This window comes from Camelus dromedarius, unplaced genomic scaffold (genome assembly GCF_036321535.1).
Source record: "Camelus dromedarius isolate mCamDro1 unplaced genomic scaffold, mCamDro1.pat HAP1_SCAFFOLD_176, whole genome shotgun sequence".
In the NCBI taxonomy this organism is placed as follows: domain Eukaryota; kingdom Metazoa; phylum Chordata; class Mammalia; order Artiodactyla; family Camelidae; genus Camelus; species Camelus dromedarius.
In genome coordinates, this window is record NW_026989746.1 from 340,327 (window position 1) to 368,186 (window position 27,860).

General features: G+C 38.8%; 2 long non-coding RNA genes across 3 annotated transcripts in view; one reads left to right on the forward strand and one right to left on the reverse strand.

Annotated features, from left to right (window-relative positions):
- LOC135320512 (uncharacterized) overlaps nt 1–27,860 on the reverse strand; it is a 257,975-nt gene that overhangs the window by 158,807 nt on the left and 71,308 nt on the right. The gene's annotated exons all lie outside the window — the stretch shown is intronic.
- Nucleotides 1–27,860, forward strand: part of LOC135320508 (uncharacterized) — a 49,361-nt gene that overhangs the window by 4,929 nt on the left and 16,572 nt on the right. Inside the window, exons 3-4 of one of the 2 annotated variants that reach the window (XR_010379677.1) lie at nt 2,961–3,060; nt 24,690–26,094. This is a non-coding gene — a long non-coding RNA (uncharacterized LOC135320508). Of the gene's footprint in view, nt 1–2,960; nt 3,061–24,689; nt 26,095–27,860 lie in introns of those variants that run through there. The other variant, XR_010379676.1, reaches the window with a different exon arrangement.

Here is a 27,860-nt window from a genome sequence, read left to right on the forward strand (position 1 = left end):
TTTTTGTGATGACAGCAGCCAATAATGATTGTCACCCGGGATCATTATTACATAAGGGATTTTATTTCATGTGGTCATACTCTAATTTCCTCCCACAATTATCAGCAGGATCACAGTCATGAAGAGGCACTTTCTCATTAACCCGGATTATCCTGTAGAACAGTTTTAAAACAGGAAGTTTTTATATTTGTAAATATTTAAAGTTGATACATTTTTCTATTGTTTCTAATGTTTTTTTCTAATAGAGGTACTGAAGATTGAATCTAGGACCTTATGCTTGCTGAGCACACACTCTGCCACTGAGTGTACCCCATCCCCCTTGAGATTCATATTTATATGATATATTCCTTCTGTTATTTTTGTTTTATGTTATACAAAATTTGATGGCAGGGCAATGGGTTTGATGGCTATTTAATCATTCTTTATGGGATTTTGGGGTTGGTGTGTGTGTTTGTGTTTGTAAAGAAAACAATTTTCCCACTATTTTAAGTATGTTTTGTGAAGGAAATTATGTTGATCTGTTCCCTTCTCCTGGTCCATGTATTCCCTTGTTGCTTCCCACTAGTGGCCCCTTGAGCTCTGTGACAAGACTAGCATGTCTTTAATCCAGGTTGAAGGAGATCTGAAGAGATTTATTCAAGGAGATGAAATTTGTAGACAGTGAATTGGAAAGTATTGAGAAAGTTATTCATTAGGAGAAGGTATGGGGTTGAATTGTTAAGCGCAGAGAAATCTAAGCTATGAACCACCAAGACAATTATTAACTCCAGGAAAAACAAAGTAGGGAATAAAAAAGTAAGCCTAGCAGACAACTTGCTACAGCTGTGAACAGTCTGTAGAGAGTCCTAATAATGTAAAGCAGGGATACTGAGCTGATCAAAATTATAATGTATTTGTATCAAAAGGTTGGAAGAATGAAGGTTTGGGTGTGTAGAGGAGATGTGGTTTGAAAGAGAGCTTAATATTCATTTTCCAAAATAGAAAGTTAAATAGGTGATACATAAAGCTGAAAAAGTCAGTAGGCTGTGTTACAAGGATATTAGTCAGAAATAGGGAGTTTTTATTCCAAGAGTCAGCAGTAGGAGCTGAACATTGTTGCTTCTGACCAGGAAATGGGGTGGTTGTTGGGAACTGCTCCTTTTTACAATCGGTGTTCGAGAACTGTTTGACTCTTTAATGAATGTATGGTATAAGTTTGATAAAAAGAAATCAAAGCTGAATTTTGAAAAATTGATGTTAAGAATTGGGGTGTTTTTGACAGAGAGAGATAACAATCAGACAAAACTACATTTGAAGGGATCCTCATTATTTCTAGCCTTTCAGCAAGGACTAGGGGGCAGACATCTGTTTAAGGTTCAAAAATTCTTTCTGACATTCTTGCCGACATGTAACCTTTGGAAGTAATGAACTCTCCGTCATTGTAAATATGCAGGCAGAGGCTGCCTGACCAGCTCTCTAACTGTAGCAGGGTGTGTTTACCATTGGCCAGTTGGAGCAAGCAACTTCTAACATTCTTTCAGTTTTGAATGTGGCATTTTCAGGATGGATAGTTGATAAGAATGTATTACAAAAAGCTTAACAAGAAAGAGTCCAAGATATCTCAAACCCATTGCCAGGGTTTTCTCTGCCAGACACCATCCTGAGCCTGCCATCTGTGAGCCAGGCCACAAAGACCAGTCACATGAGAATGAACACACTTTGTCCCTCCTATCTGATTTGGCATCGGGCTCAGCCATTTTCCCCATGGAATGGTCCACGCCCAGGTCTCTGACGATGGAGCTGGTCTCACAGCAGCCCTGTGAGCGCTGGTCCAGCCCTAGGGGTTCCTGCGTGAAGTTTCTCAGGACTCCAGGCTGTTCTCAGAGCTGAGTCCCCCCTAGACTAGGCCCTCGGAGCTCATCTCAGCTCCAGACTGAGCCGGAAGCTTCCGAGAGAACTCAGAGCTGAGGAAAGTCACAGGTTTTACCCAGCACTGCCGCATCAGCAGTGCTCCAGCTGAGGGAAGTATCAGCAGCAGCAAACACACCTGAGCCGCCGCCTCATTGTTCCGCCTCATCCCTAAGCCCTCTGTGTCTGCCTGTCTGTGTCTGTCTCCCTTTCAGGACCAGCCTGGCACCGCTTCGTGCCCTGACTCCTTTCTTCTAATCTTGCCTCCCTGGCCTGTTCCGTCTACTCCAGAGTAACTGAGTAACATTGAAGGGTTTTTGAAACCTAGGAACAGCCGACGTGCTAGATAAAAAGAATACAGGGCAGTTCCTTACTCAGCCACATCCCTCCTGCCCTCTCCCATTCCTACATGAGTTTTATAAATATTTTGTCAGAGAGACATTGCACTCCCAGTTGTTATCATTATCAGCCATTTCCTTATTATCTGTGGTTTACGATGCATTTGCTCCTGGGAAGTTCCCGAGATAAGGCAGACTCAGATGACTGAGCCAGTAGTTGAAGTCCACTTGTGTCAAGCCTGTTAAGAATGATCTTTGGTGGGATTTGTTGAATGTGCCAGACTGTCCAGTGAGTGGTGATGATCCCCTGCATCTGCTCCGGAGTCGGCCTCGTCCCCTCCTTTGCTCTGTTCTCATTTATCTCTCTTCAGCAGGTGAACCAGTGATCTGTATTTCTATGATACGTAAAATACTTCTTATTTCACGGTAGAATTTGGGGGCTGCTGTGAAAACGCATATGTTTTAAGTGTGAATTGAGTCAGAGGTTTAAACTTAAAGCCCCCTTGATTTAGAATCAGAAATTAGTATGATGGAAGGAGGGTATAACTCAGTGGTAGAGTGAATGCCTTGCATGCATGAGGTACTGGGTTCAATCCCCAATGCCTCCATTTAAAAAACAAATAAATAAACCTATTTATGCCCCACCAAAAAACAAAGAAAAAAGAAATTAACATGAGGATGAAGCTACAGAGTGAATATGTGTGTCTTCTGAAACTACCTTCTGTCTTTCTACAGGAAATTCTACGGAGAGAAGGTCGGAATCTACTTTGCTTGGGCTGGGCTATTACATTCAGATGCTCCTCCTGGCAGCAGTCGTGGGGGTGACTTGCTTTCTGTATGTATATTTTAATCAAAATAACTGTACTTAGAGGTAACTTCTCTTTATTCCTTGTTACCGTGCTTACTTAACTTAGAATGACATTCTCCAGGAGCATCCACGTTGCTGCAAATGGCCCTATATTGTCAGTTTTTATAGCCGAGTGGTTTTCCATTGTATAAATATACCACTTCTTTAGCCAGTCATCCGTTGATGGACATTTAGGCTATCTCCATGTCTTGGCTATTGTAAATAGTGCTGCTATGTATATTGGGGTTGCAGCTGTCATCCTGAAGTAGGGTTCCTTCAGGATATATGCACAGGAGTGGGATTCCTGTGTCATATGGCAATTCTATTCCTAGTCTTTTGAGGAAACTCAATACTGTTTCCACAGTGGCTGCACCAAACTGCATTCCCACCAGAAGTGTCGGAGGTTTCCCTTTGTCCACAGCCTCTCTAGCATATGTCATTTGTGGATTTTTGAATGATGGCCATTCTGACTGGTTTGAGGTGATACCTCATTGTACTTTTGATTTGCATTTCTCTGATAATTAGTGATATTGAGCATTTTTTCATGTGCCCATTGATCATTTGTATATCTTCCTTGGAGAATTGCTTGTTTTGGTCTTCTGCCTATGTTTGGATTGGGTTATTTGGTTGTTTCTTAGTAAGTCATATGAGCTGCTTATATATTCTGGAGATCAAGCCTTTGTTAGTTTCATTTGCAAAAATGTTCTCCCATTCTGTAAGTTGTATTTTGTTTTACTTAAGGTGTCCTTTGCTGTGCAGAAGCTTGTAAGTTTCATTAGGTCCCATTTGTTTATTCTTGCTTTTATTTCTATTGCTTGGGTAGACTGCCCTAGGGGAAGATTTCTGAGATGTATGTCAGATATTTTGCCTGTATTTTCTCCTAGGAGGTTTATTGTATCTTGTCTTATGTTTATCTTGCTGAAGAGACTATCTTTATTCCATTGTATATTCTTGCCTCCTTTGTTGAATATTAGTTGACCAAAAGTATTTGGGCTCATTTCTGGGCTCTCTATTCTGTTCCATTTGGCTGTATGTCTGTTTTTGTACTAATACCATGCTGTCTTGACGACTGTAACTCTATAGTATTGTCTCAAGTCTGGGACAGTTATTTTTCCAGCCTCTTTCTTTTTTTCTTAAGTTATTCCCTGGAAATTCTATGTCTTTGATGGTTCCATATAAATTTTATTGTGATTTGTTCTAGTTCTATGTAATATGTCCAGGATAATTTGGTAGGGATTGCATTAAATCTGTAGATTGCCTTGGGCAGTGTGACCAATTTAACAATATTGATTCTTGCAATCCAAGAGCTTGGGATACCTTTCCATTTTTTAATGTCTTCTTTAATTTCCTTCACCAATGGTTTATAGTTTTCTGTGTATAATTCTCTCACGTCTGTGGTTAGATTTATTCCTAGATATTTTATTACTTTGGGTGCTATTTTAAAGGGGATTGTTTCTTTACTTTCTTTTTCTGTTGACTCATCATTTGTGTAAAGAAATGCAACTGATTTTTGAACATTAATCTTGTAACCTGCTACTTTGCTAAATTCTTCGATCAGCTCTAGTAGTTTTTGTGTGGACCTTTTATGGTTTTCTATATATATTGTCGTGTCATCTGCATATAGTGACACTTTTACCTCTTCTTTTCCAATTTAGACCCCTTTTACTTCTGTTACTTGCCTGATTGCTGTGGCCAGGACTTCCAAGACTATGTTGAATAGGAGTGGTGATAGTGGGAATCCTTGACTTGTCCCAGATTTTAGTGGGAAACTTTTGAGGTTTTCATCGTTGAGTGCTATGCTGGCTGTAGGTTTGTCATCTATAGCTTTTATGATGTTGAGATATGTTCCCTCAATACCCACTTTGGTGAGAATTTTTATCATAAATGGGTGTTGAATTTTATCAAAAGTTTTCTGCATCTATTGAGATGATCATGTGGTTTTTGTCCTTTCTCTTGTTGATGTGAAGTATTTCATTGATTGATTTTCATATGTTGAACCACCCTTGTGTCCCTGAGATGAACCCCACTTGAGCATGATGTATTATCTTTTTTATGTGCTGTTGGATTTTATTTACTTGTATTTTGGTAAGGACTTTTTTCATCTGTGTTCATCAGTGATATTAGTCTGTAATTCTCTTTTTTGGTGGTGTCTTTGCCTGGTTTTGGTATCAGGGTAATAGTGGCTTCATAGAATGAGTTTGGGAATATTCCTTCTTTTCAATCTTCTGGAAGAGTTTGAGAAGGACTGGTATGACTTCTTCTTTGTATGTGTGGTAGAACTCCCCGGTGAAGCTGTCCAGTCCTGGACTTTTATTTGTAGGGAGGTTTTTTATTGTTAATTCAATTTCATTCCTAGTGATCCATTTGTTCAAGTGGATAGTTTCTTCTTGATTCAGTCTTAGTTGACTGTATGTTTCCAGAAACTTGTCCATCTCCACTAGGTTATCCATTTTTTTCCATGTAGTTTGTCATGATATTCTCATATGATATTCTGTATTTCTATGTTATTTGTTGTAATTTCTCCATTTTCCTTTCTTATTTTGCAAATTTGTGCTCTCTCTTTATTCTTCTTTGTGAGTACGGCCAGAGGATTTTCGATTTTATTTATTCTTTCAAAAAACTAGCTTTTGGTTTGATTGATTATTTTCTCTATTTTTTTAATCTTTATTTTATTTATTTCCTCCATGATCTTTATTATTTCCTTCCTTCTGCTGACTTTTGTGTGTTTTTGCTCTTCTGTTTCTAGTTCTTTCAGCTGGTGGGTTAGATTGTTTATTTGGTATTGTTCTTCTTTTTTGAGGAAGGCCTGCATTACCCTAAACTTTCCTCTTAGCACTGCTTTTGCTGTGTCCCATATGTTTTGTGTGGTTGTGTTTTCATTTTCATTTGTCTCAAGGTATTCTTTAATTTCAACTTTGATTACATCATTGACCCATTGGTTTTCTAATAGCATGTTGTTTAATCTCAATGCTTTCCTTTCTTTCTCCTTTGTTTCTCTGAAGTTGATTTCTAGTTTCCATGGCATTGTGGTCAGAAAAGATTCTTGAGATAATTTCTATCTTCTTAAAATTGTTGAGGCTTCTTTTGTGACTAAGTACATGATCAATCCTAGAAAATGTTCCACACACATTTTAAGAGATTGTTTATTCTGTTATGGGGGATTGTAATGCTCTGAAAATATCCACTAAATCCAATTATTCTCTTGTATCATTTAATTTCTCTGTTGCCTTATTTATTTTCTGTCTGGAAGATCTGTCTAGTGATGTTAATGTGGTGTTAAAATTTCTGACAATGATTGTATTCCCATCAATTTCCCCCTTTATCTCTGTTAGTAGTTGTTTAATGTACTTAGGTGCTCATGTTGGGTGCATATATATTAATGATTGTAATATCTTCATCTTGTATTGATCCTTTAATCATTATAAAATGTCTTTATTTATCTTTCTTTATGGCCCTTGTTTTAAAGTCTATTTTGTCTGAAATCAATACTGCTACACCTGCTTTTATGGCATTTCCATTTGCATGGAATATCCTTTTCCGTCCATTCACTCTCAATCTATATGTGTCCTTCTCCCTAAAGTGTGTCTCTTGTATGCAGTGTATTGAAGGTTCTTGCTTTATTATCCAGTCTGCTACTATGTCTTTTGACTGGAGCATTTAGACCATTAACATTTACAGTAATTAATGATAGATGAGAGTTTATTGCTATTTTCAATTTATTTTTGCAGTTGATTTGGTATTTCTTCTTGGTTCCTTTCTTCTTCCTTTTGTGGTATGGTAATTTTCCTTTGTATTGTATTTAGTTTTTGTGACTCACCTGTAAGTTTTTGGCTTGTGATTACACTTTTTTGTAAGTCTGTTAACCAATTACTGTAACTGTGTGTACTAAACAGATATTAATGTAATCTCAAACCCATCCTACTGAGAACAAGATTTAAAAAAAAAAAAGAAGAAGAAAGGAAAAATACTCTCACAGTCATGAATTCTCATTTCTGTAGCATCCTGCTTCTTTTCTATTTAGAGTAGACCTTTCAATATTTCTTTTAGCATGGGTTTAGTGTTGCTAAATTCTTTTAGTATTTGCTTCTCTGTGAAATTCTTTATCTCTCCTTCTATTCTAAAGGATAGCCTTGCTGGAGCAAGTATCCTAGGCTGCATCTTTTTTTTTTCATTCAGGACTTTGAATATATCTTGCCAATCCCTTCTGGCCTGTAGTGTTTCTGTAGAGAAATCAGCTGAGAGCCTTCTCTTGTAACTCACTCTTTGTTTTTCTCTTGCTGCCTTTAGGAACATTTCTTTATCCTTCAGTCTGGCCATCTTGATTTATGATATATCTTGGCGTGTTTCTCTTTGGGCTCTTCCTGTTTGGGACCCTCTGATCCTCCTGTGCTTGGGTGTCTGATTCCTTCTTTAAGTTTGGGAAGTTTTCAGTCATGATTTCTTTAATTACCTTTTCCATCCCCTTTGTTCTTTCTTCCCCTTCTGGTACCCCTATTATGCATAGATTGGCATGCTTTATATTATCCCATAGGTTCCTTATATTGTTTTCATTGTTTTATATTTGTTTTTCTCTCAGCTGTTCTGATTGGGTGCTTTCTGTTGTCCTGTCTTCTAGGTCACTTATTCGTTCTGCTGCATTATCTAGCCTGCTTTGTACAGCCTTTAGGTCAGATCTCATTTCAGCCAATGAATTTACCAATTCTACTTGGCTCTTCTTTATAGCTTCTATTTTGTTTTTGATATATTTTATGTCTCTAAAGACTATCTCTTTTAGTTCCTTCAGTAATTTGATCACTTCTTTTTTGAAATCTTGATCTAGTAGGCCATCAATGTCTATTTTATTGATCGTTCTTTGAGGGGATTTCTCTTGCTATTTTAATTGGCAGAACTTCCTCTGCTTCTTCATTCTGCTCATATCTCTCTGGCCCTGTGGCTTTTGGAGTATCAGTTATCTATTGTGGTCCTTAAAGGAGTTTATTTATTTATCTATCTAAAGCCTATGTGGGAATAAAACTTAAAAGAGAGAGAGAGAGAATTTTAAAAGAATGGAGGAAAAGAAGGTTTGAAAAGAGTGTATAATCAATAATAGAAGAGCAAGTTGAAGCAGAATAGCAATCGAGTTGAGATATCTTTTAAGAATCTTAATAAAAAGAAGAGAAAATTCAAAATACAATATTTGAAAACTGTGACTAATAAATAACAGATCAAAACCAAGAGAATATAAATGAAATGAGAATTGTAAACATATAGGACTGTTTAAAAATAAAGATTAAAAATGTAATAGGAATAAAACAGATATAAAAAGATTTTAAAAACAAAGATGTGTTCTCCTAGAGACTGTGTGCTCTTAATGGTTTTATTGAGAGGCCTTTGTGTCTTCGCCCTGTTTCACAAACTCACCTTGCTCTGTTTGCCCCCTTGTCTGTGCTGCTCAAAGTGTCTTTCGGCAAGAAGATTGCACCCCTCCAACACTGGGTCAGGTGATCCTTTCCTTTGTGGTGGGTGGGTGGGTCACTCCCCCTCCAGATGCTGCAGTCAGTGCTGGGCCAGTTGCTCCATATGTGGGCTCAGCTTCAAAAGTAACATCTTTATGGAGATATAATTCACATACAATAAAATGCAGCCTTTGAAATTGTGCATTAGGATTTTAAGTACATTTCAGTGTTTTGTAGCCATCACTCCCAAAAAGAACCAGTACCCTTTAGTAAGTCACTCCCTAAACTTCCTTTCCCTTAGACCCCAGCAGACACCACTCTACTTTCTGTCTCTACGGATTTGCCTGTTCTGGGCATTTCATATAAGTAGAACCATACAGTATGCTGCCTATTTTGATTGTCGTCTTTCATTTAGTGTGACGTTGTCAAGGCTCATCCATGGTGTAGCATATATCAGTACCCAAAGTCCTTTTTGTGTTCAAATAATATGCCATTGTTATAAATACACCACTTTGCTTATCCATCTATCAGTTGATGATGAATAATTCTGCTGTAAATGCTCATGGACAAGTTTTTGTGTGAACACATATTTTCAGTTCTTCTCAGGATATATCAAAAAATGGAATTGCTGGGATGTATTCTACTTTTAACATTTTGAGGAATTGCTAAAGTAGTTTTTAAAGTGACTGCACCATTTTATATTTCCAGTAGTAATGTATGAGGAGTCCAGTTTCTCCAAATCCTCATCAACACTTTTTATTACCGAGTTTATAGTTACATATTTATATATCATATATCATATATATTTGTCATCCTATTTGGTATGAAGTGGCATGTCATTGTGCTTTTGATTTCTGTTTCCCTAATGCCTACTGATGTTGAACATCTTTTTATGTGCTTATTTCCCATTCGTATGTCTTCTTTGGAGAAACATCTATTCAAATTCTTTGCCCATTTTAATTGTATTTGTCTTTGTATTTTCATGTTTTAAGTCTCCTTTGTCTATTCTGGATAAAAAGTCCCTTATCAGGGAAAATATTGGAAATATTTTCACCCATTCTGTGGATTGTCCTCTTACTTTGTTGATGAAGTCCTTTGAAGCACAGAAGTGTTTAATTTTACTGAAGTCCAGTTCACTTGATATATTTTCTTTTGTTGTTTGTGCTTTTGCTGTCATATCTTAGAAGTATTTGTACTTCAAAATCCTGAAGATTTTCTCATTGTTCATTTTCTAAAAGTTTTATAATTTCAGGTCTGTGATTTATTTTGAGTTAATTTTCATAAATGGTGTTAAGGTAAAAGTTCAGTTTTCTTTCTTTCCAGGTGTATGTTCAGGTGTCCCAGCATCATTTTTGTAAAAATTACTTTTTTCCCGTTGGATTGTCATGGAACCTTTATGAAAAATTAACTGGCTACATGTAAGAGTTTGTTTATGGACTCTCAGTTCTTTTCTCTCAATCTATTTGTGTGTCCCTTATGCAAGTACCACACTGTATGGATTACCATTTTGTTACTGAGTTTTGAATTTGGAAACTTCAAAACTTTGTTCTTTTTCAAGATTGTTTTGACTATTCTGGGTATCTTGCATTTCCATAGTTTTAGGAACAGTTTGCTCATTTCTCCCAAAAAGCCAGATTTGCATTGAATCTATAGGTCATTTTGAGGACAAATGCCATCCTAACAATGATAAGGCTTCTGATCCATGAACACAGAAGAGCTTTCCATTTATTTTAGGTCATTTTTAACTTCTATCAGTAGTATTTTAGTTTTCAATATACAAGTTTCAGACATTTTCCTCAGTATTCCACAAATTTTTCTTAATATTCCTAAGTATTTTATTCTTTTTGATGCTATTGTAAATGAAAATGTTTCCTACATTTTATTTTTAGATTATTCACTGCTGTTGTATAGAAATATAATTACTTTTTTATATATCGATTTGTGTCTTACAATTTTGGTCAAACTATGTTGTTAATTCTAATAGTTTTTTTTTTCTCTCTCTCTCTCTCTTTTTTCTTTGTGGATTCCTTGTGATTTCAATGTATAATATCATGTCATCTGGAATTGAAATAGTTTTATTTCTTTCTTTCTAATCTAGAGGCTTTATTTTCTTTGTCTGTTTGCTTTGACTAGAACCTCTAGTACAATGTTGATTTTGGGAGGAAATAATTCAGTCTTTCACCATTATGTATGATCTTTGCTCCAGGTTTTTCATAGATGTTCTCTGTCAAGTTGAGGAAGTTCCCTTCTATTCCTAGTTTTTATCTATTATTCTATTAATATGGCATATTACATGAATTGACTTTTGTATGTTGAAATGCCTTTGCATACCTGGATACATCCCACTGAATTGTGGTCTATTTTATATGTTACTGGATTGGATTTGCTTTTATTCTGTTGAGGACTTTTGCATTTATATCCATAAGAGATAGTCTTTAGTTTTCTTGTGATGCCTTTGTCTGGTTTTGGTATCAGTGTGATACTCGTGTCATTGAATGAATTGGGAAGTGTGCCCACCTCTTTATTTTTAGACGAGTTTGTGAAGCATTTTTTTGTTTGTTTGTTTTTTGTTTTTGTTTTTTCTTTAAGTAGTTGATGGAATTCACCAGCAAAGCCATACTGGCCTAGCATTTCCTTGTGGGAATGTTTTGGATTACTGTTTCAGTCACTACTTATTGTAGGATTATTTGAGTTTTCTATCTCTCCTTGAATTAGATTTAGTCACATATCCTTCTAGAAATTTATCCATTTCATCTAGATTATCTCATTTATTGGCTATACAAGTATTCATGGTATTCCCTTATATTCCTTGTTATTTTTGTTAGGGCAGTAGTGACATCCTTCCTTTCATTTCTCATCTTAGTAATTTGAACCTTCTCTCTTTTTTTCTTCAGTATTAGCTAAAAATTTGTCAATTTTCTTGATCTTTTCAAAGAACCAACTTTTCTTTTTGTTGATTATTCTCTGTTATTCATCTATTCTCTATTCCATTTATTTCTGCCTTTACTATTTTGATTAGAATATTTAATTCATTTACATTAATGTAATTTCTTATCAGGTTGAAGTTACATCTGCTATCTGCTTTCTATATGACTTTTTATTTCCCCAATGCTCTATTACTACACTTTTTTGTACAAAGTAGGCATTTTCAAGTGTGCCATTTTAATTTGTTGTTTATTTTATCTTTTTCTTCTCCTCCTCCTCCTCCTCTTCCTCCTCCTCCTTCTCCTCCATTGCCCTGGAGATTATTATTAACATATTGTTTTAAAGCAATCTTATTCACATGAATGCCAACTTAATTTCAATAGTACACAAAAACTTTGCTTTGATAACAATCTTTTCCCTCCCCCTCCTCATGCTGTCACTGTCATACAAGTTACACCTTTATGCATTTATAAGTGCATCTACACTGTTTCATAAGTATTGTTTTATGTAGTTGTCTTTTACATCATATAGAAGAAAACACGTACATGTAATACTGTATTTATACTGTTTTATTTTCTTACTCATGTAGTAGTGCTCTTTATTTTTCAGGTGAGTGTCTTTTCATTTACACCTGCTGGACTATCCTTAGTATTTCTTGTAGGGCAGGCCTGCTAGCAATTGATCCTTTCAGATTTTGTAGGAGTGTGTTAATTTCTTCTTTTTTTTTTTTTTGAAGAATCATTTTGTTGGCTATAAAATACTTGGTGACAGTATTTTCCTTTTATCACTTTGACGATACCATCCCACTGCCTTCTGGTCTCCATGGTTTTTGATGAGAAATCAACTGTCTTACTGAGGAGCCTTTGAATATGTTGAGCCTCTTTTCTCTTTCTGCTGTCAAGATTCTTTGTTCTTCTCTTTTGACACACTTAGTCTGATGTGCCTATTTTCGATGTCTCTACGTTCATACCACGTGGAGTTTGTTGAGCTGCTGGGATGTACAAATTAATGTTTTCATCAAATTTGGGAAGTTTTCAGCCATTATTTCTTTATATATTTTTTCTACCCCTTCTTTTCTCTCCTTCCTTCTGGCGCTCATATTATATGTGTATTGGTATTGTTGATGGTGTCCAACCTATCTCTGACACAGTGTTTATTTTTTTTCATTCCTTTTTCTTTCTGTTCCACAGACTGGATAATCTCAGTAGTTTTAAATTAACTGACTTTTTCTTCAACAAGTTCATATCTACAGAGAAATCTCTTATTGAATTTTTCATTTTAGTCATTATATTTGTATCTCTAGAATGTCCAGTTGGTTTTTAATGTAAATTTTATCTATTGATATTCTCTGTACAATGAGATGTTCACATACTTAAATTCTTTAGGCATGGTTTCGGTTAGCTCTTTAATCATATGTGTAATTCCTTATTTATGTCTTTGTCTAGTAAGTCCAGTGTCTGGGTTTCCTCAGGGAGTTTCTATTGACTACTTTCTCCCCTGTGTTATGGCCAAACTTTTCTGTTTCTTTGTACATCTTGTAATTTTCTGTTGAAAATTGGACATTTAAAATATTACAATATGGCAGATCTGAAAGCCAGATTTTCCTCATCTCCAGGGTTTATCGTTGCTTCCATTGTCATTGCTGCTGCAGCTATTTATGTAGTTACTTTCCTGAACAAATTCTGTAAAGTCTGTATTCTTTATCATGCATGGCCATGAGATCTGTATGTGTGCAGAAAGCCTAGTTGTCATCACTGTAATAATGATTGGACAGTGAATTCTTTCAATGCCTGGAGCCAATCGTTTGAGCTGTTGCCAGGTGGCTGTGTGCCTGCGTGCTGAGGGAAGCCCTCAGCACCGGCAGGCAGTCTGCAGCTATTCTGTAGACTTTAGTTCTTGCTTATGCAGAACCTCAAGTTCAGCCAGAGTTGAAGGCTTAAGATTTTCTCAGATCTTTCCTTGCCATATGCCACACATGTGTACGGACTTCTACAATTCTCAGAATTTTTTGGAGCTATTTAACCCTACCTCCAACCCCAGAAAGTCTCAATACTCAATTTTGCCTTCTAAGTTTCCTAGTCAGCATCTAATTAGCCTGTACTGGTACCACTGCCTCATGCAGTTGTAAAGTTACTCACTGCTGATTGTTTTCCACAAACACTCTGGGGACAGGCTGTTTGCACAGCATGAGTTTGAGATAGGTGAATTAGTGACAGCTCTCTGGGGGCGGATTTTTTGGGTAACTTCAAATCACTTCTGCCTCTTCCTTGATTGTGAGACTGTTGCTTTCAAAGGCCACCATTTAGGTGAGGATACGGGGATGGGGGTAGTTCAAGTTACGATATGACAAACCTGACTATCTTTATGGAGATTTAGCTGTTATTTTTTCTCAAATAAACATTCCCCTTATTGCTGGAAGCCTTGGTTAAATTTCCAGAGTTCTGCAGAGGTTAATTTTAACCAATTTTGCCATTGTCATTGCTTAACAGAGGAGTAAGTTTTCCAAGATTTTTACTCAGATATTGTAGAAGTGTATCCCATTTGCATTTGTTTTTAACTGAGTTACTTGCAAGAGTAACTAATTCTACAGCTCCAGCCCCATTCACATAAGAGTCCATCTGCATGGCTTCTCCTACAGGGAGAAGTGTGCAACCTGTTGTCCGTTTGTTGTTTTACTTATTAAAGTGTAGGGGTTTTTAAGAATATGCTCATGAATAGCCCTTTGTCATTTTTACACGTTACAAATCTTCCACTAGTCTGTGGCTATTTTTTTCCGTTTCTTTTAGTTGCTTTAATGAAGTTCTCAGTTTTAAGGATTTTCAGTATAGCAATATGTGGATGCTGATTACACGGGTGAGGCATTTAACTACTGTCTAAACCTCAGTCTTTGCTCTGATTCACTGTCTAGAACATCTGAACATATCTACTGAACCCCATATACCAATGGACACTGACAGTCCTAATTAAAAAAATGCTTTTTAAGTAAAGCAAAAAATATTATCTTCGACACTGGAAAAGACAAATTTCAAATTTACTAGCTGATCTTGTTTTCTGTGATCATTAGCTACATCATGATTATAGAGCCGAGAGGCATATTGAGCTACTGATTATATTTCATCGGATTTTAGAATGTAGAACACATTTCAGGCCCACTTATAGCACCATATGTGTATCTTTAAGGATATGTACATATGATGATGTCTTTATTATAAGTACCTTATTTTATTTTAAGTACCAACTCTGTGAACCTCATTAAGGAAACCTTGGAACTGCGGGACTGAAATTTTTCACACCACCACCATCCCGTAGCATCTCTTTTGCACTTAGATGTTGTGTGGCAGAGTATTTTTCTGCTCCCTAGGAATGATCAATGTTGAAGGGGGAAAAAAATCCCTCCTCTAATAAATAAAGTCCAAATCACATATTTATCTGAACAATGGCCACCATTTTAGTCCACACCAATCCATCTACTCATACTGACTCAGAGTCCTTAACACAGACAATCCACAACTGTAGTCAGGGTCCTCAGCCCACGTTGTATCCCCTCCTCATTCTTTGTTGATTCTGACCTACTTTTGTCCAACACGTCCTGCCAGCCTCTTCGCTACCTTACTGCAGTTTTTAATTTTTACCTTTGAGTCCCAGGCTGTGCCTAGTGATTTCCAGAGAAACGCCAGACACCTGGCTCATCAGGAGGGGTGGGGAGGATTTCAGGAAGCTATTACCAAAACTCACTTGCAGATCAGTAAGTGGCTGTTGTGAGCATTCCTTCTAGATCTCTGCCAGGCCCGCTGCATCCACCCCAGCAAAATAACGTAGCTCCTCCACCCACCTTTGCCTCCATTCATCTGGTTTTCTGCTTTAAGTGACACTCAGAAGCTGCTGATGGGCATTATATATATATATATTTTTTTTTATTTGAAGTATAGTCAGTTACAATGTGTCAATTTCTGATGTACAGCACAATGTTCCAGTCATTCATATACACATATATATGTATGAATTCCTTTCCATATTATTTTTCATTAAAAGTTATTACAAGATATTAAATATAGTTCCCTGTGCTATACAGAAGAAATTTAGTTTTTTTAGCTATTTTTATATATAGTTGTTAATATTTGTAAATCTCAATCTCTGATGGGCATTTTTAAAGCCACATCTGGAACCCTTGCTGCAGAAGAGTCTGAGAAATATATTTTCAACCTCATAGCATTTTGGTTAGGAAGTTGGAATAAAGGCTGAGCTGGCTCACCTAACTTGTCTGCCTTTGTGAGTAAAGAGGTCTGGAGATTCAAGGCCCAATGAAATGTCCCAGCCCTTCAGTAGCAAACTCTTAAAGCAACCAAAATGCTCCCATCTGCCAGAGCATGACTTGTCCTTAGATACTGCTGGCCATAACCACCAACGCTGTCTAACGCATCGTCTTCATCTGGTGCACACTTTCTTTAGATGTCTAATATCCTGATTAAGAGGACAAGCTGGTTTGGATTCCCAAGGTCACAGGCAGCCTTCTGCCTGACTTTGATGTATATATGTTCATTGAAGAGTCCTCTCTCAGATCAGCTAGAGCTGCCTGGTGTGTGGCTTGCCAGAGAATGTGGGTATATTGCTCCCCACCAGAGTCCTACCAGTTGTTTTATTGCAGGAAGAGAGAGAGCAAAAGAGACAGAACAGAAAGTTCTTGTCCAGCCTCAAGCACAGTCACCCCTGCCCAGGGCCCTTGCTCTGGGACACGAAGAAGTACAGGTCAGCATCAACGTGGCCCTGGTGTACTCCAAAACATGGTGTGGTTTTACTGGGCTATCTGTGTCTTTCATGGACCCTGCAAAATTCTCCCCATTTGTGAAATGGGGAACCAAGGAACTCCCACCCATGCCTGTAGCTCCCAGGGTTTGCACCCTTATGGGTTTTGAGGATTTGCTGGCAATTCATTCTTTTACACCAGGTCATTTCTCAGTTACACTGCAGTCCTGTGACTTCCTCATCAGAACTACTCCTTAAGTACGGGATTCAGTGAAAGATGCCATTCATGTTCAGGGAGGAGGAGGAAGACAACACAGATCAGAATTTCTGTTTTGCTTTTTTTGTTGTTGTTGTTTTCATAAGCCGTCTCCAGTTGTCGAATAGACCCTGAGCAAATGAATGACAGTTACACTCCCATTTGAAGGATGAGGAAAATGACACTCAGGGAGAGGAGGCAAATATCCTGAGGTTCCAAAGACAAAAAGGGATGAGCACAGAATAAGATCCCTGCAAATTTCTTGGCTGTCATCAGCCTTTAGGTCAATGACAGAGTGCCGTGTGTAGTAGTAAAGTTGTAGCGTGCATTTAGAAGGGTGCAGATATTCTTGTTTTAGTTGATACAATCACACTGTTTTGTCTGGGACTCTGAAAAAGAGAAATGGGTTAGAAAACGTTGGTTTCTCATCCTTGGTCCTTCCTCACCCTCACCCATCTCATGAGATCAGTACTCATTCATTTCATCCCTGCCCACCTGTAGGTGATAAAGCATAGCATGATTTTCATGTCCTGCTTCACTGATTCTTGTGAAATTAGGTGTTTGAAGATAGGAAGTCATGAAAGGAAGCTGCTTTTTTTAAATAAAGTGCAGTAATTTTCTTAGCAGTGTAGGAAATTGAGGATTTTCTTCATTGAAAATCAATAGAGATTTCAAGAATATCTGTATTTCTGATGTGTAGATTAAAATGACAAAATCTAGAGGGATTACAGAAACACAAGGATGATACAAAAAGTATCTTTAAAGAGCTTTCCTAAGACTGGGCTTGTAAAGAGACTGTTAGTTGACAGAGACCCTCTTCTCACCCATAGTCCCTCTCCTTAGGTTGTAAAGGGCCAGCGTTTCCCCTGTGTGCAGTCCTGGTGCTTCAAGTGAGTTGTGGGGTAGGGCGGTGCACATGGTGCTGCCTTCAGTTTGTCCACCCTAAGTAACCTCTAACAGTCAAGGGGCGAGTGTGTTGTAACGGCATGAACCATGCGCCATGCTCTCCGGGGTGTGTGCCCATCTCAGCTCATCCCAGCTCAGGTGATGGCAGAGCAGAGAGTGGTGGCAAGAGGTCAGCCATGAGTAGCAGGGAGCACCTGTAGTCAGCTGGGACCCAAGAGGCTAGGAGTTCCAGGTGGAAATCCCAGGACTTCCCACAGCTCATTCATTCAGCTAATACTTCTCCAGCACCTGTGATGTGCTGGTGCTTCCTTTGTGAACAGAACCAAATCCTTGTCCTCCTGAAGTTGATGTTCTAGTGGAAATAAGAAATGATACACACAGGAGCAGATCCTGGTCAGGACACATGAGTGCTGTCTATTTTGGAGTGCACAAGGTGAGATCCTTTGGGAAGGAATGTATGATACAGGAAAATGTGGGGGAGAGGATGGCCATATCCCAGGTCGTATTTGGGTCCCTGGGATGCACCTCACCAAGTGTGGGTCCTTGGTTTGCCCAGCAACAAATTCGAGAGCCACAGTTCAGTAAAAGTAGATTTATTCAGAGAGATATATACACCATAGACAGAGTGGGCTGTTTCAGAAGGCAACAGAAAGGCCATGAGGCATGGGGGTTGGGTGCTCCAGTTTAAAGTAAAAGTAGATACACACTCCACAGACAGTGTGTGGGCTGTCTATCTCAGCAGAGAGAGCAACCACGAGCTGTGGGATTGTTAGATTTTATGCACTCAGTATCTTCATATGCTAATAAGTGGGAGGAATATTCCAACTGCTTTGGGAAAGGTGTTGGGATTCCCAGAAATTGGGCCACCACTCACCCTTTGACATTTTATGGTCAGCCTTGAACCTGTCCTGGGACCTGTGGGAGTGCCATTTAACATCCTGCTGTATTTCGGTGAGTGTGTATTGAAGCTCAAGATCTACTGGGAGTTGACTTTTCCACCATCTTGGTGCTAAAGGCTGTGCCATTCCTTTATTGGATTTGCCCGGCCCCTTCCTTTCTCATGAGGGAGCTCTGGACTGATTGCACAATTGCAGAGCAGGGGACACAGTGGAAAGAACTTCATAAGTGGAAGGTGGAAGGCAGTGTTTTCAGTAGAATTCTCAAGTCAATTACAAAGTAACGGTCTTCTTTTTGCTGGGGGTACATGGTGTCCCATGAGGGAACTGTGAGCCTTGGATACTGTAGTGAGTGGGTGGCTCACTGTGTATACTGTGTTGCTTCTTAGGTGGCCCAAGGACAGTTGGCTTATAGGTGACCCATTCCCTCAAGCAGGGGTCTCTTTGGGGATTTTCTGCATGTGAGGGTAACATGGGTCACTTGGGGGGCAGGACCAGCCAGTCACAGCTTGGTCCACAGTCACCTAGTGCCCTCAAGGCTTTCACCCCAAGGATGCATCACCTCCCCCTGGATGGGGACAAGGGCACAAGTGGTGGGGCAGCTTCTCAGTGGTGGAGGCATTGCTCTCCATACCCAACACTCAACAGCGTGGACCCCTGGTGTTGGCCACAGTCTTGGCTAGATGAGGCTGTTCGGTAGCTGAGCTCATGAGACATGGGTGCCATGCTTCCATTCTCACCAAGAGCTCTAGTTTCGAAGGTTCTCGTCAGACAGCCACAAATACTCCATAGCCCATAAACAAAGAACAGTCTCCTTCAATCGGGGAAGGGCACACAGAAGGAGAACGGATGATCCCGAGAGCAGGAGAGGACAAATCCGTCCTGCCATCAGGGATCTGACAGACGAGCCAGCTCAGTTCCTCTTACTAGTTGTTTACTTGGAGGATCTGGGGTATTTGGGTGACCTGCAAGTGTCAGGAAATAGTACACGAGGGCTTTGTAGATTTTCTGGTCCGGTGTTTACTCACCCTATTGTAGCTGTCGTGTAAGGAAACAAAACTTGTTGGACAACAGGCCATGGCCTCTGCTCCCTGGTGGAGCCAGGAGATTACAATATTAAGTACGACTGCGGGGGCATCATTTCTATGTTGAGAGGCCAGATGTCCTTACATAACTCTCATGCTGGATGTCTAAGTTGCAGAGGGAAACGGGATTCCATCCAGCTCTCCAGCCAAGGAGGATACCAGAAGTGGCCTCCGCCACCAACTGTGAGCTCTTTGCCTCCACTGACAGCAGCATCTATAGCAAAAAGCTGGGCTGCCACCTGCGTTTCCGTGTAAACATCCGAGTACCCACAGCAATGGCCTCGTGAGGGTTGGTGTGCCCAAGGAAGCGGTGTGTGAGATGGAGGGAGCAGTGCCGGGGTCAGACACCGGGCGGGCAGGCAGGCAGTGACGACATCTGTGCAGCGCAGGGCCCATGGAACTGAGCCAAAGGGAGGCGGGTTTTGGAGCAGGGAGCCTGGGCAGTGCCGTGTTATTCGTAAGAAGATCCTGGGCTCTGGATCCACGAAGTCATTGGCTTGATTCCAGACACTAACCTTCATCTTGGGCAAATGTTTGAAGCTTTCTGTGACTCTGTTTCTTGGTGTCCCAAATGGGGACAATAGTAGCAATTACCTCTGAGAGTCAGGAGTGCCTTTATAGTTGTCATTTCATTACGCTCACAGCAGCCCACGAGCACGGTTCTAGGTCCCCCAGTTTACACGTGGCAGACCGGTAACCTTTTAATCAGTAATCACGCAGCTAAGAATGGTCAGAACGAGCATTTGAATTTGATCCCTTTGTCCAGATTATTTCTATTCTCACCCAGTATTACTGGAAAAGTAGTAAACTCAGAAGAAACACTGCTGGGAAGTGGGTGCTTGAAACATGTTTGTCATTGGGGAGTGTTGAGTTCACGTTCCTCACAGCCCATCCGAGGCTCCCTGCATCTCCGGCTGCCCTTGCTGGGGTCTGCAGGGCTCTGGGAAGCTTCTCCTTGATCTCTACCCCAAGGCTCTCTGCTCTCTACAGGTTGATTCTCAACCCTGACTGCTCAGTAGAGCTAATGTCTAAAAACAAAAAAATGGTGGGGAGGGTATGGCTCAGTGGCTGAGCACTTGCTTAGCATGCAAGAGGTCCTGGGTTCAATTCCAAGTACCTCCATTAAAATAAATAAATCTAACTACCCCCCCAAAAAAGGAAAGTATTTAAAAAACAATAAACAGTACAAAGGCCCCACACCAGGCTGGGGCGCACTATGTTTTAAAGTCTCCCAGATGCTTCCCATGTGCAGGACGGTGAGAGCTACCCCTCTACATCTCTTCTCGTGAGCTTGTCCACTCACAACCATTAGCCTCTTGAAGCAGGAAAACTACTTGGCTCAGCCTAGAACTTTCTCCCGATTTCTAGACTTTTATTTGCCTATTGGACATCTCTCCTGGAGCCCACAGGCACCCAGCCAGAACTGAATCAGTTGTCTCCTCTCACGACTTGCTCCTCTTCCTGCCCTTCTTGTTTTAGGAAATGGCACTATAATTTAGGACACTGCCAAAGCCAGAAAGCTGGCCGGCATCTTTGACCTCTTCCTGCCCTTCCATCACATCTGTGGCCAATCCGTCCACCTGCTGAAATGTTTTCTTCTCTCTCCTCCTAGCGGGGCCTCAGCAGGCCTTCACATGAACCTGCCAATAGGTCTCCCTGCCTCTATCTTTTTTCTTTCTAGATCACTTTGCATGTCTCCTTTACCTTGGAGGCACACAGAGTCCTGTGTGATGTGCACCTGTGATCTCTCCACCTGGTTGCCTCACCTGCCTCCCACACCCTGTTCTCACTTCTAGACTATTTGCAGTTCCTGGAAGTGACCTGGCTCTCTTTGGCCTCCCTCCTTTGCATGTGCAGCTCCCCAGGGAGAAATGGCCTTAACATTATAACTTCACCTGATCACTTCTAGGGCATCTCAGAACTCACCACAGTGGTTCCCTCCTCTGGGAGAGCGTTGGCTACAGTTCCGGCTCTCTGCCCCGAGCACCCACTGCTGACTGTTATCCAAGCCGTCTTAACACGCCTCCTCAGCCATCATTTCATGATGAGTCCTGTGCACCTAGGAGCTCCCGGAAGCAGGGACTGTGTCTTTTTTCTCTTTATTCTCAGAGCATGGTAGAGACTCAGGTATAATGGTGGAGGGAACAGTGGTTATTCTGGAATTTCTCTAGAGTTAGGGCCTAGGGGTAACAGTTTGGTTGGAAGAAGGGCTTAGGGGATTTACCCTGAAGCCACATTTTTCAATAAACATTTCATGTTGTTTTTGTCTACTATTTGAAGTTACGAGTCTTAAAACAGATTGACGATTTCTAAAAATTACTTTACCGAAGATTGAGGAAAATGGCAGTTTTCCATATTTAAGAATATTATTTTAATTTTGTGTGACTGGGGTGGTGGAAAATAGAAATGCAAGGGTTACTAAAGCATTGTTATCCCCTTCCCCACCCTCAGGTCCTTTGGACAGAAGAGACAGGGATGTGAGGAGAAGGCTTGGAGGGTGGACCGTGCACTGCTTTTAAATTGTGACAGTTAATTTTACTTTTTTTTAATTTTCTTTTTTAATGGAGGTACTGGGGTTGAACCCAGGACCTTGTACATGCTTAGCACGTGCTCTACCACTGAGCTATACCCATCCCCCTGATATTTGTGTTTTTAGTGGGCATAATATGCTGGTAGCAGGTACTTTAGCATCAGACACAGTCACCTGCGTCAGACCATCATGTTAATAACTTTTTCTTGAGCTAGAGAGCTAGTCTGTTTCCAAAAGTTCAATAAATAATCTACATTTTCTTTTTTCTAAAAAAAAGGCATTAACTCATGTTTCTCTTTAGTATCGCCTATAAATAAATGTGATTTTATTAACCGTTTACCAAAGTGTTAACGGTAATAAATATTAAGTGCTGGTTTCTGAAGCATCAGTCATCACTGAAGATCCACATTCTGCTGTTCTCTCTCTCTGTTAGTCACCTTACTTCTGGAGTTCTGGAAGCGGCGCCAGGCAGAACTTGAGTAAAAATGGGACACGTTTGAACAGGAAGAACAAGTCCAGCCAGAATAGGAGGCGCGGTGTCCCCACGTGGAGACAGATGAGATTACCCAGGAAAAGCGGGCGCTGTTTAGATGCACTTTAGTCTGTTTACTTTTGGGCTTGTCAGCCTTGGCTGCATGTTGGAATCACCAGGGTACTTTAAAAAATGTTGGTGCCTGGATTCCATCACTGCTAACTCGGATGGTACTTAGTGGCCTTTGGTGCATTCTGGCATAGGGAAGTTTTTAAATCTCCTCTGGTTATTCTAATGTGCAGCCAAGTTGAAGGAGCACTGACTGGAATGGTGTACACAGAAGAGAAGTGTGGTCCTTCATTCATAGTAACAGTAAAATGGGGGAAAAGAAAAAGTCTTGTATAAGTGTATAAGAAAAGAGGCATTGACTTTTATCCTTTCATAACACCAATAAATAAATGCAAAATATAAATTAGCTGCTATGACATAGATGTAGGAGGAAAGACACATTGGTTTTTATAGTTGACTCCCATTTTTTCACATGTGCCTTCATTATTGCCGCCTCCTTTTCATCGTAGACTAGGTGCCCCTTTGTCTTTAACTAAGTCCCGGTCACTGCTCCCATTTCCGTTTGGGATGTGCACAAAGCAGCATGACTCTCATCCTAAAGTCAGAGAAAGGTTAGGAGAAGCAGGGAAACATTTGTTGAGATGCCATCAGTGTTTGAGCAGTGTTTGAGCTAGGCATTTTATATAATTGGAAATGTAAATTTATTGCTGCCACTCCTGCTGCAAAATTAAAAAAATAAAACTATATATCTTTGTATCAACGTTCCAGAGCTATGAAAAGATGATTTTTTGAGTCATCTGTATTATTGCTTCTTTCCATCAGCTGAGATAATTTAGAGCTGATGGTACTTGCAGTCAGCAGCAGCAGGACAGTATGTTGTGAACATGAATAACACTTGGAAAGAAAATGCTTTTACTAGGAGCATCTGAAAATGTCTCCAACTATAGATTTAATAAATTGAATCACAGATCTACAGAATGTTGGCACTGAAAAGTTCTGGAGGGAGCAGGTAAAACTCCTCTTTTTATAAATGGAAAAAAATGAGGTTCAGCTACCAATAGAAAGTGACATTTGTCTTTTACAATGTAATAAGCTTCTAATAATCCCCATTATGAATATTTCCCATTGTTTACAACTGAAGATGGGGGTCAAAGCATATGTTGGTTAAAGACTGTACATTCAGAGTTGAAAGCTGAAACTTAGACAAAATTAGATGTACATAATGCTTTTGAGTCCTGAAAAACAAAAACGTATCATATTGGCAGCATACAAAACATACTGAAGAAAAGTTTTTTGGTCATTTAAACTGCCAATTTTAAATTTAAAATTGCCAGCTAATAAGTTTAAATTTTCATTAGAACATGCTTGTTGAAAAATTGAAGATGAAAACTCATTTCACTTTATCGTACTTCCTTTTTTAAAAAATTGCCTAATATTTTTTTGTTTAGTTTTTTAATTGAAGCATTTTACTTTACTTGCGAAAGTATGCTCCATTGTTTAGAGAGGCCAGCGTTGTGGTAGTGAGAGCTTGGGAATGAAGTTGCCTAAATTCATATTTGAACACAGCAGCTTGCTTCCTGAGTGATCTTGGACAACTTAACTTCTCTGTGCCATAGTTTCCTATAAAATAAAAATAAGAGGGTTGCTTCTTCATGACTGTGGCAATGACGGGTCGAAGTAATGTACAGAATCTACTTGGAAGACTTCCTGGCACAGAGGAAGGGCCATGTACTTAGGGACAGCTATTATTATACTATATCTGTTTTTATAATCCAGGTAAACCTTGATTCTTACTGATTTCATCTCTTAAAAATATTCGAAATATAAACTCTAAAATGTAAACACTAAAACTTCATAGTTGTAGCTAATTAACACATAAAGCTCAACCAAGAAACACACAGTGGAGACCAGTTAGCTGCCGATACCTCTGATACATTCTGTCCTGCACAGACTCTATGCTGTCACTACCGTCACTTCTGAAATCTAAGGCAAGCTCAGGCCTCGTCAGGTACCCAGACCCCCAAGCTCAGACCATGGCAGGGAAATAGTTTACTGTTCACATATGCATTTTCAAAAAATAGTATTAAAATGAACACTGTACGTATTTTGTTGTTTGTTTGACATCGTTAACGGAAAAGAAAAGAACAAAAAAAAGGAAAAAACCCATGCAATTACAAATAATGAGGCTATGTCTGAAAATTATTTTTTTTAAATTATGTTTAGGATTTATTGACCAATTAGGAGAAAAGTCATTTCATTGGTGTAATCCCTTGATTGACTTAACTTGTTTTTTTAATTAGGAAGAAGAGAGTTTTCCATTTACCACCTGGGGAAAGTTTATACATATAACCCTTTGTGCAAGTGCTCTTTTTCTGGGTAAGAACCTGCCACAGACTTTTTAAAATCTAATGTGAAATCCTGAGAAAACTGAAAATCAAGCTGGGAACTATGAAGTCTCATAGAGAAAACTTTTTCCAGAGAACATCTGAGCCAATGCAGGGCGCCACTCTGGAGGTTCCACAGTCTCTTCTGCTCACAGTGCTTCCCCCTATTCTTTTCACCTCATTTGTTCAAATCAGATCAGTGGTTTAGGATTCTCCAGGGTCTGATTAAGAGACCAGATGGAGGCATTAAGATTTCTAAAATTTCCCAAGAGTAACAACCAAGGTAAAATGTCTAAGAATAACCTAAGAAAAGGATAGTAGGAACTATCAAAAAATAAAAGTAAAAACTACTGAAAGATATAAAAGATGCTTTAATCACATGATTCTAGATTAAAAGATCATATCTCCAAAATATCAGAAGTTATAAAATTGATTTGGGGTTTATTGTGAATAAAATCATATTAGTAATATAATAATTAATAAGATAATGAGACTTTTAGTAGTTCAAGAATAGCCAGATTAGAAAATAGGACAGGAAGTCCAGATATGGGCTCTGATATCAATAATAATTTAATATAAGAGATGGAAGGCATTACAAATCAGGGAGATAAATAAAGGTTATTCAGTGAATGGAACACTCGTTAGCTACTTGGGGGGAAAAGAAAAGATTGAAATCATACAGTGAACCATATATTGTGATAAATTCCAGAAACATTTAAAAAGTAACACAATTAGAAAAAAACTAGAAATAAATATGGATGTTTACACAAACTCTAGATGAACAGTAAGTTTCTGAGGAAAGTATACAAAGATTTCCATGCATCAGAAGCATCCTAATTTTAAACAAAACACCAGAGGATGTTATTTGTTTACAAATCCAACAAGGGGCTAATTCCTTCAATACATAGAGAGTTCAGATCACTTCAAAGGTAACATCAAAAAATCTCAGGAGCATAGAAGGCAGAGAAAAGGAACACACATTCACAAAGAAAAATAGATGTCACACTCCAATGGTAATTCACTCAGTGCACATCAAAATGAAGTAGTTTTCCACCTCTCAAGTGACACAGCTCTGTTTATGAGGATGAAATGCCAGTGATCACCAATCCCATGCCTAGGTTACTGGATATTTTTTGTGAAGTATGGTTGATTTACAATGCTGTGTTAATTTCTGGTGTACTCCTCAAGCTTTCTTAGAAAGCAGTCTGGCAGTTGATATCAAGAGTCAAAAATATTCCTATGTTTTAATCAACTAATTCAGCTTTGAAAAACTTTTAATCAGGAAGTATTTCAAAATGGCAGGGAAAAGTCAGTACGGATGCAAGTCACAGACATATTTTTATATGTATATATATATATATATATAAAATCTCAGCCAAAATATTCTTCCAAACGTTCACAAAGTAGAATAGTTTGCAGCCATGAAAAAGTGTGTCCATGAAAATATTTTATGACATGTCAAAGTGTTACACTTACGATAGGCTTGAGAATAAAATTAATATATAAAATGATTTGTAATATACAAACAATGTACCCTTCTGAAGGAATTATGTCTATAGGTAGAAGCATTTTCCTTATTTTATTTTTTATTCATTTTCAGAGTTGGAGTCCTTTCATTGTAGGTGACAAAATCAATTTCCAATGTGTTTAAACAACACCCAAAAAATGGGGATGCATGGGATTTATTGGTTCCTGTAAATGAAAACCTCAGATCTGAGGTCTGGCTTCAGTCAAGGAGAGATACTGTAGCCCAGATGATGTCAAGGGCTGGTCTTGTCCTGTCTTCATTCTGTGTCCAATTATGTCTCAGCATGCTGCTTCTAGGCACTCAGCATCCCAGATCATCCATCCAAACCAAGAGAGGTCTCTTTGGCAGCTTCCTCTCTTGATAGAGGAAGCTTATCATTCACATGGGCACAAGCACGTATCTCCTCACATAATAGTGGCTCTTACTGGGTTATTTGCCAATTCTCCAATCATGTGTGAGGCCAATACAATGAGGGGTATTATTTGTCTTAAACCAACTGAGATCTACCTCTGGTGCTTCAGAAAGAGTTGGTTAATCGAGCTTAAATCACAGGACTAAAAACAAAAGGGAGGTTATTTATCCTAAAGCAAATTCTGGGCCCTCTTCTAAGACTGGGGACACATCCAGGACAACAGTTCTGTCCAGTACTGAGTACTTTCAAATTATCTTTAATGAGCAAATGTTAAAATTATGATCAGAAATGATGATAAATAAGAAGAAACTTGAGGAAGGAGAATGGAAAGCTTTCCTGTTTCGTAAGAAATATTGAACCCATTAAGTGCTTGGAAGAAAAATGGAAATGTGTCAAGTTTGTAAAAGTTCTGAAATGAATTACAATTGATTTCACAGACCATGTAGTAGACAGTGCTCTACAGTTAGTGTGTCTTTGGGCTCTTTGAGTATTTCAGTTCTTTCACTTAATAGTTGCTTCATTTGGGGCAAATTGCATCATCTCCATGTGGCCCTATTTCCTCATCTGTAAAAGAGATATAATATTACCTTCCCAACAGGGTGATTGTGAGGATTTAGAAAAATAGATGTGTGCTGAAGCAATAGTAAGCATTTAAAGAATCTTAACTATTAAGATTACTTAATATATAATTAAAAAATTATTATGCAGACTTTTTAAAAATGCATAGTATTTAAATAGCCTATATGTGCTGTACAAGAGAGGAAGGCTTAATATACCTTGTATAATACATTTTTCACAGCCTTAACTAATTTTCACATTTAATCACACACACACCAAAAAGTTATTCCTTTCACAATCATGAAGACTTACTGTGAAGAAAAGGATGATGAAAGAGAGTAGAGGAGAAAATAAAATGCTTTCTCTACAAAGTGATGGCTTAAAAACTAAGAAAAACACCTTTTTAAGACTTTGGTCACCATATTCATAGCTAACACTTAGGTATAGTTTTTCACATGCCTGTGGTTAATGTTCTAATTGTTTTCACAATTAATAAATCATTGACTCATCACAATAGTCCTATAAATTGCTATTATTATCCCCCCATTATATGGGTGAGGAGATTGAAGCCCCTAGAAGTTAAGAAATT